At 43.5% G+C, this 12,438-nt stretch overlaps 1 pseudogene; it reads right to left on the bottom strand.

The window, feature by feature from the left end:
- LOC149169096 (pentatricopeptide repeat-containing protein At3g13880-like) overlaps positions 1-9,428 on the bottom strand; it is a 32,169-nt pseudogene extending 22,741 nt beyond the window's left edge.
- Between the last annotated feature and the right edge of the window lie 3,010 nt (positions 9,429-12,438).

Here is a 12,438-nt window from a genome sequence, read left to right as displayed (position 1 = left end):
ATGAAAAGATTGTCGGATTTTTGTCGTTTCAAGTTTGATATTGGTTATAAAACGACGTCTTTGATCGCTTTTTTACTTTTTCGAATCAGGACACTAATTATGAAAAGTACTCCTTGATCGTAATGGTCAAGCGGTTCTCTCAAGTATTATTTTATACTTTTTCGGGCTTGGGAGACACAAATCTACGAAAAAGGACAACCATGGAGTTTTCTTAAGTTTTTCTTCTGACTCCCTAAAATTGAAAAAAACTGAGTTTCTCCTATACTAGACTCGTTAAAATTTAACAGTAAAGGCATTGTTCAATTTTAAACAGGAACAAACCACTCCTTCTTAAGGTTCGAATTTTAAACTAAGTTGGACTCATCCGAAGGATGAGCTTATAACTAAGCAAATGTTATCCTCCTCAAGCTTGTCAAAAATAAAGAGGTACTTGCCAGAAATGGTGGGGGAAAAGAGAGAAAAATGAACCTATTTGTTATACTTTGTGTTTTAGAAAAGCATTTAACCACTCTTGAACACGACACTTTTTGTTCACCTGGGTTGGGAAATCCTTTGCCTAATAGTAAATCAAACCATATTGAAAGTCTTCAGTGAGTTTCTAGGTATTAGCTTTGGGTCAATTGTCACCAAGCCATCTGTAGTGTCGTTATGTGTTCAAGAGGTCAGTTCAAATAAACCATTCATCTACAAAATATTTGTCATCCATCTTGACCATCCCTGAGTTAGCCCTTGCCAAATACATTTCTTCAAACTTGATCTATGATTTCATGTTGTGGGCTTGCCTACAACGGATCGCTTTCTATCGACTTCAACGCATTATCTAGAAAGATGATCTAGAAATCGTCAGTACCTTGGAATCTGCATGCTTCAATGGCAGGTTTCTCGCCTTCGACGACAGGTTGCATCATTGACCTTGATCAAAGAATTCTATGACATGTTCGACATCAGCTCATCTATTCACATTTCATGGATTGTACTGAGTACTTTGAGAGCCATTGACATTACTGGTGGTTTCTCTCACACTTGTTAATAGTTCACATCATTAACTGGTAAGCAAGTGGTTTCTACCATGTTCGACTTCGACACATTCATTCACATGGATAGAATCGTACTAGTTTGGGAAGCAGAAATCAAGACCTTGGATCTAGTTTCCACCATCCAAGCTGTGAGGAATTTTGTTATTCATTATATAGTGGACTATTCATAAACAGATGGTTTCACCCATACTGTGTCTACATATGTCTATGCTTGTGATGTATTACAAAATCATTCATGTATCAGAGCAGTTTAGTTAGTTCTTTAGTCAATTTTGATCTAAGCATGGGAATGCCTACCTCAGCAATGATATGTTTACATATATATATTTTGTATTGAATGTTTTTACAGGTTCCGACTAGGGTGTCCACAGGATGATCCTTGAAATGATAAAGTATTTCACTCTTCTTAGATGACAAATGCCATCCTCAACTATTACAGACTTCGCACTTTAGGGGGAAATCTATTGCACAAAATATTGTCAACATGACATTCTGCAATCAGTGTGAGTCTATCACCACTCATACTTTCCTCCTTTGCAAGTCTTAAACCTTAGTTCTTCATGTCAAGCCTTGAAAATAAGAGAAAGCCCTTAAAAGTCTCTAAAACTCTGGTTCCGCACTTTCTCTTAGCATTACATGCGGTCCTGCACCTACTGGTCATGTCCCCTGCGTACCTGACCGCTCTGTCTCTATGTAATGGGTGCGGACCCCTGTAAAAGTCAAAAAGGCACAAGTACATTCTTAAAAACTCACTTGAGTCATTTCTGGAAGCTTCTAGAAGGAATCTTGAGGTGGCAAGTTCGCTCCTTTAAGGTTCATGCATCCCGTAACTTAAGGAGCTAACCCCTTGATGTGAGGAGCTTATCCCTTTGAAGGAGGACTCTATCCCTTCATAGGTGGACGTGTAACCTCCTTCCTTTGCACATTAAAATGAAGCATTGGGTTGGTTACTGGAAAGGTTGAAAGCTAAAGATTTTTGAGGTGAAATTCTGTTGGAACTTAGTCTTCCTAATTGAGCTTAAGTGAGGAAAGATTACATACCTTGTTGATATCATTTGGAAGAGTGTGAAGCTTGTCAAAGTAGAGGATATTCCTGTTTCGGACCCTGGGAGGAGCTTGTACAACATCAAGGCACCAAAGGTTGTAAAGTTCTTCTATTTTCAAAGTTAATACAATCAAGTTTATTTTTCTCAATAAACTGTGTTTTATGGTTTATTTCATGGATTCCTTGATCACCATGATGAATATGATTTATTATATTGGCTGTGCAGGTGTTATTTGATGTGTGATTGTTTGTGATTGCAGTTTCTCAAAAGGAAACTCATTTGGATGGTCGAAGTGTGGCTGCCACAAACTAGCATTGGACTTAAGGTAGGGTCTAAAACACCTCTTAGTTTTTATTAATGAATCGCAATATATTTAGAGAAAGGTAGATTTGCTTGTCCTGCTTGTTGCTAGATATCTGTTGATACTAGGGAGATCGGTCTTGTCCGCAAGAATGATTTATCAGGCCAACAATAGGGAATTTATCAGGCCTAAATATGAAGTGTAGTCAATTGTGGGATTCAAGGAGATCGCGATGCAACTATGCAAGACGCCTTGGGAGCTGAATCAGAGGCTGAAATGTACGATTCGCGAAGCCAACATGAATTTGACAGATGGACAGCATCGCGAGTGGTTTGTGGCTTCGCTACTACCACACCTAAGGAGTTTGTTGTCGCAGCATAATATAACAACTTAGGCATAGGCCCTGGATATTGCCATGAGACTACATGAGACTCTGATGCAGGATCCTAATCTAGGAGTCCAGAAAATCCATGCGCAGCTGAAGAATCTATGCCTTGAGATGCAAAGTCTGAAACAGGATAGGACGGTTCGACCTGAGGTATGTGAAGAGGTATGGTGCTTGAAATTCAAGAGTTAGGGTCATGACAAGTACCACTGTCTATCTTTCACAAATTACCTTGCAGGAGGAGGGTCGATGCCTCTAAGGTCAAAAGCTCAAGCAGGACCTAGCGCAGTGCTTGCTTTATGGTGTGTTATCTGTTAGGTAGCCGAAAAACATGCCACGGACGATTGTCACCTGTTACAGAAGTATGTGCAAACACCACAATAGTTATTCTGCAACTTTTGTAGGTCTGTGGGACATGATGAGTGTACTTGTAGGAGCTATGAATTGATTATGGATAGAACTCTTGCCTACAGGGTTCAAGCCAAAATGCGGCCCCTTGAGCAGAATGCAGGGATGGCGCAGATAGGATTTCAAGGGCGCATAGGAGGCCGAGGCAGAGGAGGACCTGGTAGAGGTTGAGGACAGTTGATTTGCTACAATTATGGAGGACTAGGACATTATGCCCACGATTTCACTATTCCAACACGTTTGTCGTGCAAGTATTGCACACTGTTTGATCATGAAACAAAAGATTGTACTATGTTGATAGCTAGGATACGTGACAAAGGGGCGCTACCACCTCCCTCAACTCAGAACCTGCAGATGATGAGGTCTGAGCCATGCAAGGAAGATCCGAACATAAATATAGTTCTTAGAAGTGGAATCGCGACGGGAGATGACAAGGGGAAATAGCCAGAAGACAGTACCGAGGTTCGCAAAGCCCCAGCAAACGAAGCTGAGTTTGATTTGGAGCACACTCAGGAAACCTTCATGGAAGCTAAGAAGAGCTTCGCTAAGGCCTCCACTTCAGGAAGCAAAGATAAGCCTGAGCCGGAGATGGACCCCTCTATGCTCACAACTTTCTTGGAAACCTGTATGAAGTTACTGCACGACAGTAAGGCTATGAAAGGGTTACAGGAACTCATCAACAGATGTGCTGGGACCACGCTAGGAGAACTGCGTGTAGTCTAAAAGATCGAAAAGCATAAAACAAGGACGAGGCATGAAATGAGACTCACCATGGAGATCGGAGAATATGAGATGGATCAAGTCATTCTGGATTTGGGATCAGATGCGAATGTTTTACCAAAACATATATGGGCGCTGAGGATGGCAAATCAACAGAAAATCATACCCATGGGTTATCTGCAGGGAGTAACCGTGGATATTCAGGGAGAAAGTGTGCTGGCAGATTTCGAAGTAATAGAAATTGTTGATGACAACAATCCATACCCTAAGGTCCTAGGAATTGACTAGGCTACTTATATGAATGGGGTAATCAATCTGAAGAAGCAAAAAATGATCTTTGAGAAGAAATCACTGCGCGTAATAATACCCCTGGATCCTGTTGAGGGATCGCGCTATACGGAACCAGTCTACGATTATGAGATTGATGATGATATGGACTTCATCTATAAGATAACAGCGTGAGACCAAGACTGGGTGAATCCCAATGTGGATGGGCGGATTACATGGGAGCACAAGAGTTCCTGCACCTCAGATTTTGACAAAGAAATAGAACAATGGAAAAATGGTTACATGAAGTAACTACGTTGAATTGCAACATGATGACCCAATCGCTGCACTGTCTGTCGACAGAAGTACAAAATCTTCCTACTTACGATGGTATAAATAAGGTAGATACCTTCTTGGATGCATTTTAAAGGGAGGTTTCAGAAAAGAAATGCTTCCAAGCCTTGGACTGGGTACTGCGCGCTACGCCTGCAAGATGGTGGGGTACACACAAGGGAAGATTTGACGATTGGTGCAAATGTAGGAGGATGATGAGAGCATGGTTTGGGAAGCATAAGATGAAACTAACAGAAAAGTACGATGGGCAGACTGATCGGTGCGCGCAATTGGCCAAAGCAGAGAAGAACTATTCTACCACTAAGCGCGAGGGGCTAGCTATGGTGTATGCGCTCGAGAAGTACCATCACTACTTTCTAGGAGGCCACTTCAAGATGTATACAGACCACTCCGCGCTAAAGTACCTGGTCAATAAGCCTGTGTTGGCGGGGTGAATTTGCAGATGGATCTTATTGTTCCAAGAGTACAATTTTGAAGTTGTTGTGAAGCCTGGATGATTGAACGCAGGACCAGATCACCTGTCACGCATCGAGACACGGGAGGAACCTACTAATTTGGAGGAAGGATTATCGGACGCACAGCTCTTTTTTGTGCACATCGCAGATGGAAATTTCAAGGATATAATACACTTTCTAACAACTGGAACTTCACTGGAAGGATACTCTGTCCAACAAAAGAAGGAATTAGTGGTGCGCACAGCAGACTTCTCTATCATTGTTGGGAATCTATACAAGATGGGGAATGATGAAATACTACGAAGGTATGTACCTGAGTTTGAACAAAGCAGCATCCCCGCAGATGCTCATGGGGGCGCCTTGTGAGGACATTATGCAGGAAGAGAAACCACGCAGAAGATTCTACGTGCAGGGTTGTGGTGGCTAACCCTTCATCAGAAGTCAAAAGTATATTGCAAGGCATGTGATGTATGTCAAAGAATAGGTAAGCCACCATGAAGGGATGAAATGCCTTTGAATCCACAAATGACATTGCAACCTTTTGAAAAATGGTTAATAGATTTTGTAGGACCCATTCAACTTCAAGGGAAGACAAGCGCGAGGTATATTATCACTGCGACTGAGTATTTGACTCGTTGGGAAGAAGCATAGCTAGTGAAGGATTGCATGAGCGCAACTACCATGAATTTTCTATTTGAACATGTACTGACATGATTTGGATGTCCAAAAATCTTGATGAGCGATCGTGGTACACACTGTGCACTAATGGAGGAATTTCAGGTGTATCATCAAAAGAGCACACATTATCACCCACCAGCTAACAGGACACTGGAGGTGTTCAACAAAGTTCTTTAAAATGCACTGACCAAGGTATGGAATGCTCAGCGAAGTGATTGGGACCTATGCATACCTGCAGTGTTATGGGCTTATCGGACGACATGGAAGAAGCTGACGGAACAGACACATTTTAGGATGGTATACGAGGTTGAAGCCATAATTCCTATGGAATACATTGTGCCTATTCTATGCATAGAAGCTCTCACAGGTATAACAGATCGTGGAGCCCTAGAAGAGAGGCTCGTTCAGCTGGATGAGCTCAAAGAAGAACGATTTTTGGCTAGATTTCACCAGCAGGTCCAAAAGTAGCGTGAAAAGGAATGGCATGACTGACACATCCAGCTGCACACATTCAAGGTAAACGATCTGATGCTGATGTATGATATAAAGATTGATAAATTCCCTGGAAAGTCAGGATGCACTCATTAGAGACGTATGTTATTAAGGAGATTACAGGCGAAGATGTGGTACAGCTAGTCAAGTTAAATGGAAAACCTTTCCCAGGAAAGGTGAATGGCAGCCACTTGAAGCCATACATCGATGATCCAGCGATGTGACTATATGTAAGTAGCATAGTCTTAGTACTCCAGGCAGCTGGAAGGAGGCATGGGACTATAAACTACACTACCCGAGAGCTGCGTGCAGTAGCAAAGTGTCATATGGTTTGCAACCGCACGAAGAGAGCTGCGCTAGCGCATAGGTCTGCCAGAAAGTGACAGTTAAAGTCACTATTCATGATTTGATGGTTGGTTTGAGGCCAAATGGAGTAGGTGGCAGGCATTTAAGTCAAAATTTATGGGTTAGATTCTTGAAAATCTGGCGCCAATCTAGCATTAATGGGCTAAATGTGGGGGGAACAGTTGAATTTGAATTCAAAAAGCCCTATAAATTACAAGTGGTTGTCTAGTGAAAAACACTTGGCATTTTGAAAATTCAGTTGTTGCGCTATCAAGTGTGTATGGACCTCACGAAATTTGAGGCTTTGAGGGCAAGTTCAGTGTTTGAAACATTTTTGAAGGAGACGTAGAACCTTCTAACTAGACTGATGTCGACACCCAAGGAAGCCACGCATGAAATTGCGGAAGTGGAAGCCCCAGAGAGTGTTGGAGTAATAGTCGAGGTCCCTAAATCACCTAGAACACCGAAACCTAAGAAGGATAAGCAGGCTATGATCCTTGTGCGCGTCTTGCCCAAAAATCCACAGAGGACAAAGCTCACCTTACAGGAAAAGGGGAATGCCATTAATCTGGAGGCTGACGAGGAGGAATCTGAACAAATCCTCGTGGATGAGGAGGACATAGAGATTGAAGTTGAAACCCAAGGCGCGGACCCTATTACACGGTTACCTGAATATGTTCCTCCACGCAAGGGTAAAGAAAAGGTGCTGAAGGACATAGATGAGAGCAAGAGCTCTCTGCAAACTCTATTGCTCCTAGATGATATTGTTTTTGAGGGACCGTACTTGGGGCGGGTTCCTGTGTTGAAAGTTGGATATTGTGACCTCGCAGACCACGAGAAGTTCCTGCATTTAGCAACTGAGCAGCTAATGCGCTAGAGGATTGATGAAACTATTGGAACAATTCAATTGGAGCCGCGGACATGGCTCAGAGGTGTAGAGAAAGCCGGGTTGCTTAACCTGCTTTGGGTGCCGCATTACCACCGCGCCCCAGTGACCATCTTCATCATCAGGTAGCTGCTCTGCTTGGTGCATGATGGGTGTTTATGGCTGGAGGAGCCCATCCCCATCACAGACCATCTGATTCACCATATTACACTAGTGCCTTACTCAAGGGAGGATCCAGCCAACATTTCAGAGGGAAAAGGTGGCGAGTTGGCCCTCGTGGAAGTGATGAAGAAGAAGTTCAAGCTGGAGAAGAAGAAGCGAGGGTATGCCATCTCCAGCATTAACAACCCTGCAGTCAAGGTCGTGACACAAATATTAGCAGGGAAGGTGATGCAGAAGTGTCGCGCAGATGAGGTGCCTGCGCCAGTGATTGCAGTAGCGGCCCAATGCGCTGAAAGAGTCTAGTTCAACTGGGTGAATTATCTATGCAGCAATTTCCTTGCGAACTGTTGCGAGGAATAGGAGCAGGAAAAACATTTCACTATGCATGGCTCCTACTTTCGATCGTACTAGTGGCATGTGTTGGCTTGTATGGGCCTGACCTAGGTTCAAAGGTGATTTAGCCAAACAAATCCCGGTACTACTAGCCCGTTCGGCAACAGTCCACGGAGCATGGACTGAGGTCTCACCCAAAGTAGTATGGGAGGGTGCTAGAACCAAGTTTCCGCACCCCAGGGACGTCTGATGAGCTTGTGGAGGTCCGCAGTTTGACCCGTCGCTATGCACACTTACTATCCCTTCACAACCTACGGCGCTACTTCCACACATCCCTATTCGGGGCGCAACCCTTATAATACCCAAGTTCCTTGTTATTTAATCTGTTATTACCCAATTACTTATCTTATTGGTGCAAGATTAATGATTGTTACAACATATTCAGCAATCATATCAGTGTGTGCGATAAATAAAACAGTATAAACGTAAAGAAGGTAATGCACAACAAATACACATAAATAGGAATCAACTTTTCTTTATTAATCTTCAATCCAGATTACAGACTCGACATCGCCCTGTGCATTTAAATGCAGGGGTCTGCACGTCTTAGCTCCAGACTCTACTAGGCCTCTGTGCACTCAGCTGCAAAGCCTCTTCCTACTACTACGACCCTATACACTTAGACTCCTATTCTATGCTCGAACCATTCATACTCTTCTCTCTAATTCGCTCCTTTCTTTACAACTTAGAGCCTCGCTCTATTTATACAATCCCATGGTCTATGGACCATGGGTAGGCCGACATGACTTTACATTACATTACAATATTTTAGGGTGGGTAGCCCTATGACTTAACCTATACTTCTCGCTCCACGCCCGCAATTCACGGAGTCTTACAAAACCTTTGACCAAAACTTGGGCTTTAAGCCCCAAAACATGATGTGGGGGGGTTCCATGCCCAATATCATGGGAGCTACCTGAAGACAGCCAATTCCCTTCTGTCGTGCCGAACCTTCCAGATGCAGTGAAGTACGCTTTGCTGTGGGTGACCAAGGACGCGCAGTCTATCAGATAAAGTAAGATATTCTGGGTCTTAATGGAGATGAGCATCCAAATGGGGATCAATCGCAAGCCACAGTTGTTGCCCACAGTCTATGCCAGTTTGCAGATCTTTGCAGAATTCAAACTGGATTTCCACCATGTCTTTATCAAGGCGCGGAAGGACCCCACAAAGACATGGCACAAATTACCATATCTGTCGACTGACGATGTGATATTTGTAGTCCTCAAGTCTTGGCCGTCAGAGTGGCGTGCCCCAGTAGGCTCCGCGGCGGAAACAGACAAGTCCGCTGCACAGTGTAAAAAGGAGGAAATAAAGCTCCAAATGGCATAGCTGGCTGAGAAGTGAAGGAAAGAGGAAGCAGAGGCTAAGGCCTAGGCAGCACGCGATGCTACAAAATTGGTTGAACAACAGCATAAAATAGGAGAAGAAGAGTGTGAAGGATAGAAGTCACCTTCGCCTAGGACTGGACCAGAGATAGAGACAGAACAAGGTGGCATAAACCCGCAGACGACATCCACCCAACTCAAGCATCCGCGACCGGGAGAGAAGGCAGTGCCACAAAAGAAAACCAAGGCATCCAAAATGCCCTTTGACCCAATCACCCTCACTAAGGGGGATTTGCATGACATCAGAGAAATGGTGAGGGATGTCACCATGGAGGCCCTCCAACATTTTGAAGAACAGCAGAGCTAGTAGTGGGGGCTCTTCGAACATAACTACAGGAGTTGCAGGTTCGCACTCCACAGGCTGGCATAGTGTCCACCAACCTCATAATCGGCACTTCAGTTGTCGAGGAGATGTTGCATACATAGGTGACCAACACGATAGTGCTACCAGAAGGAGCACTCACTACATAGAATGAGGCCGACAACCCACGGTCAGCAGTATCAAAGGGGTAGGATTAAATATGGTCGTGCTCCCTCAGGAGACGCTCTACCTCTTGTAGGATGGAGTCACCGCGGAACTTCAGGCCAAGGAGAGCCACGCTCTACAGGTGATGAGCGAGCAGCACATCAACATTGAGAAGTTGGGCCTGCAGTGCAACGAAACGGTAGAGCAGAATAAGCAGATAATGCAGGTTGTGGAGGAAGACTGCCAGATGGTCCCGGAGTTGGCCATTCTGGTAGAGGAACCGGTTGAGGTGCGTGTCCGCAAGTTAGCCACAAGGGTGCACGAAGCTCGAGTAGAGATGGCCAGAGTTCAGCTAGAGTTGAACCTGCAAATCATAGAATTGCAATTGAGGGCTCAGCCTTCAACTCCACCAGAGGTCAGAGAACAGCGTACCACCGTGGTTACAATAGCAATAGCGGCAGTTGACAGTGCAATAGCGGACTACACGAAACTCTTTGAACGCACCTACAGCCATGGATAGATAAGGCTTATACAATTACAGCCTCCATTGAAGGAAAGCTCACGCAACTGCAAGAAACGTAGCAGAAAATTCAAGGTAGCAGTTCAACAGCAGCAGTCACCGAACGGCGCATGGAAGAAGTCCAGCAAGAAGCCACTCAGTGCGCTGCCAAAGTTGTAGTGATCCAAATGGAGCTGGGAGGTCTTCGAGCTAAGATCTCCGCAGCTGCAGAGTGACTCGAGGGTGAGTCACGATGTTTTTGTTGGGGGCCTATTGGCACAGGATCCCCCAAGGGTAGTTTTGGGGCTAAAAGCCCATATTTTGGTCCAATTTTGTAATCCAAATGTAAATACTCCACATTTTGTGGTCGCGAAGTGCGTAGATGTTAAAGAGTCATAAGGTTGTCTGCCCTTATTTTTATAATGTAATGTCGATTGTAAAAGATCTATCCATGGTCCACGGACCATGGGATTGTATAAATAGATCTAAGCTCTAAGTAGTTAGAGGAAGTAATGAAGATCGAACATGTATGAGAGATAGCTCTGAAGTAGAAGTCTAAGTCTTGGGTCGTAGTGTAGGTAGAGGCTCTGCAGCTGAGTGCGTAGAGGCCTAGAAGTCTGCAGCTGAGTGCGCGGACCCCTGCAGCTGAGTGCACAGGGCGAGTCGAGTCTGTAATCATCTGGAATTATCAATAAAGAGAAGTATTCTATCATTTATGCGTCTTTATTTCCTGTTTATGCATCTGTTATATTGGGTATGAATTTCACTTCTAATGCTTATATGATGCGCGAATATATGTAAATGTGTTGGTTAAGTGAACGCAAGAAAGAACATTTGTTTACAAGAAGCTAACTAAGATATGTTAATAAGACAAGTAAGATACTTAGCCCAGTTTGGGAGATATCGCAGTTCACTGCCCTAGCAGCATGAAAGGACTTCAGCCCCTAGTTAGGGATGTGTGGAAGCCGATTGTAACATTTCATTAAGGTACTGAAGGGTAGAGCAGAGCGATAAGCAACCTGCATGAAGGAAGGTATAGTTGGAATAAATCAACATCACAACCATCTCAAGGGTGCGGAAACTTGGTTCCATTATCCCCCCATATGCTTCGGGTGAGACTTCAGTCCTTGCTCCACGGGCTGATGCCGAAAGGGCCAGTAGTGTAGGGATTTGTTTGGCTAACTAACGCTGAACCTAGCTTAGGCCCCCGCAAGCCAAGAGGGGCTTCCTTAGGACAAGTGGAAGACAATTTTCCTTATGTTATCTATTTCATTAGTAAGAATTTGTCTAAATCTTAGTTGAATTATACTGTCACTGAAAAATAAATCTTAGTTGTAGTAAATTATTTAAACAAGTTTAGGCATTATATCACTGGTTATCAAACTTTTGTTCGCACTGATCATGCAGCCATTAAGTATTTAATGAATAAACCCAATGTTAATGCTATGATAATTAGATGGTTGTTATTATTATAGTAATTTGATTTGACTATTGTTGATAAACCGGGGAAAGAGAACGTGGTTGCATATTTCTTATCAAGATTAACCTTGTCTACAAGAAAGGAAGAAATGATAGATTATTCACTTCCAGATGAACATCTCTTTTGCATCTCAGTGATTTCTTCTTGGTTTGCTAATATAGACAACTATTTGGTTGTTGGGAGGTTCCCTCCTAACCTATCCTCTAGGGAGAAAGATACATTGTCAGGGAAAGTGCCCCATTCACCTGGATTTGGGTAAATCTTTTCAGATTGGGGCCAGATCATATCCTGAGAATATGTGTGAGGGAAGAATAGGTCTTTGACATCTTCTCAGCATGCCATGATGGACCCTATGGGGGATAATTTTTTGTTAAGAGGACAACTTTCAAATTTTTACAATCAGGTTATTATTAGCCCACATTACATTAGGATGCAAGGAGGTACACCACCAGGTGTGATCAGTGTCAAAGAATTGGTAAGCCAACACCCAAGGATGAAATGCCCTTACAACCTCAAGTGACTCTAGAGCCATTTGAAAAGTGGTGCATGGAATTCATTGGACCTATTGATCCCGCATCAGGACAAAAAAGGTATATCATTGTATGATATGATTACTTGACCAAATGGGCTAAAACAAAAGAAATAAAGGCAACAACTGAGCAGAAGGTGGTTGAAT

The sequence above is a fragment of the Pinus tabuliformis genome, chromosome 4_2 (assembly GCF_031772625.1).
Source record: "Pinus tabuliformis cultivar Carrire ecotype Pingquan chromosome 4_2, CPIR1, whole genome shotgun sequence".
Classification (NCBI taxonomy): Eukaryota; Viridiplantae; Streptophyta; class Pinopsida; order Pinales; family Pinaceae; genus Pinus; species Pinus tabuliformis.
The sequence above is the reverse complement of the archived record's forward strand: the minus strand, read 5'-3'. Positions and strand labels throughout refer to the sequence as shown.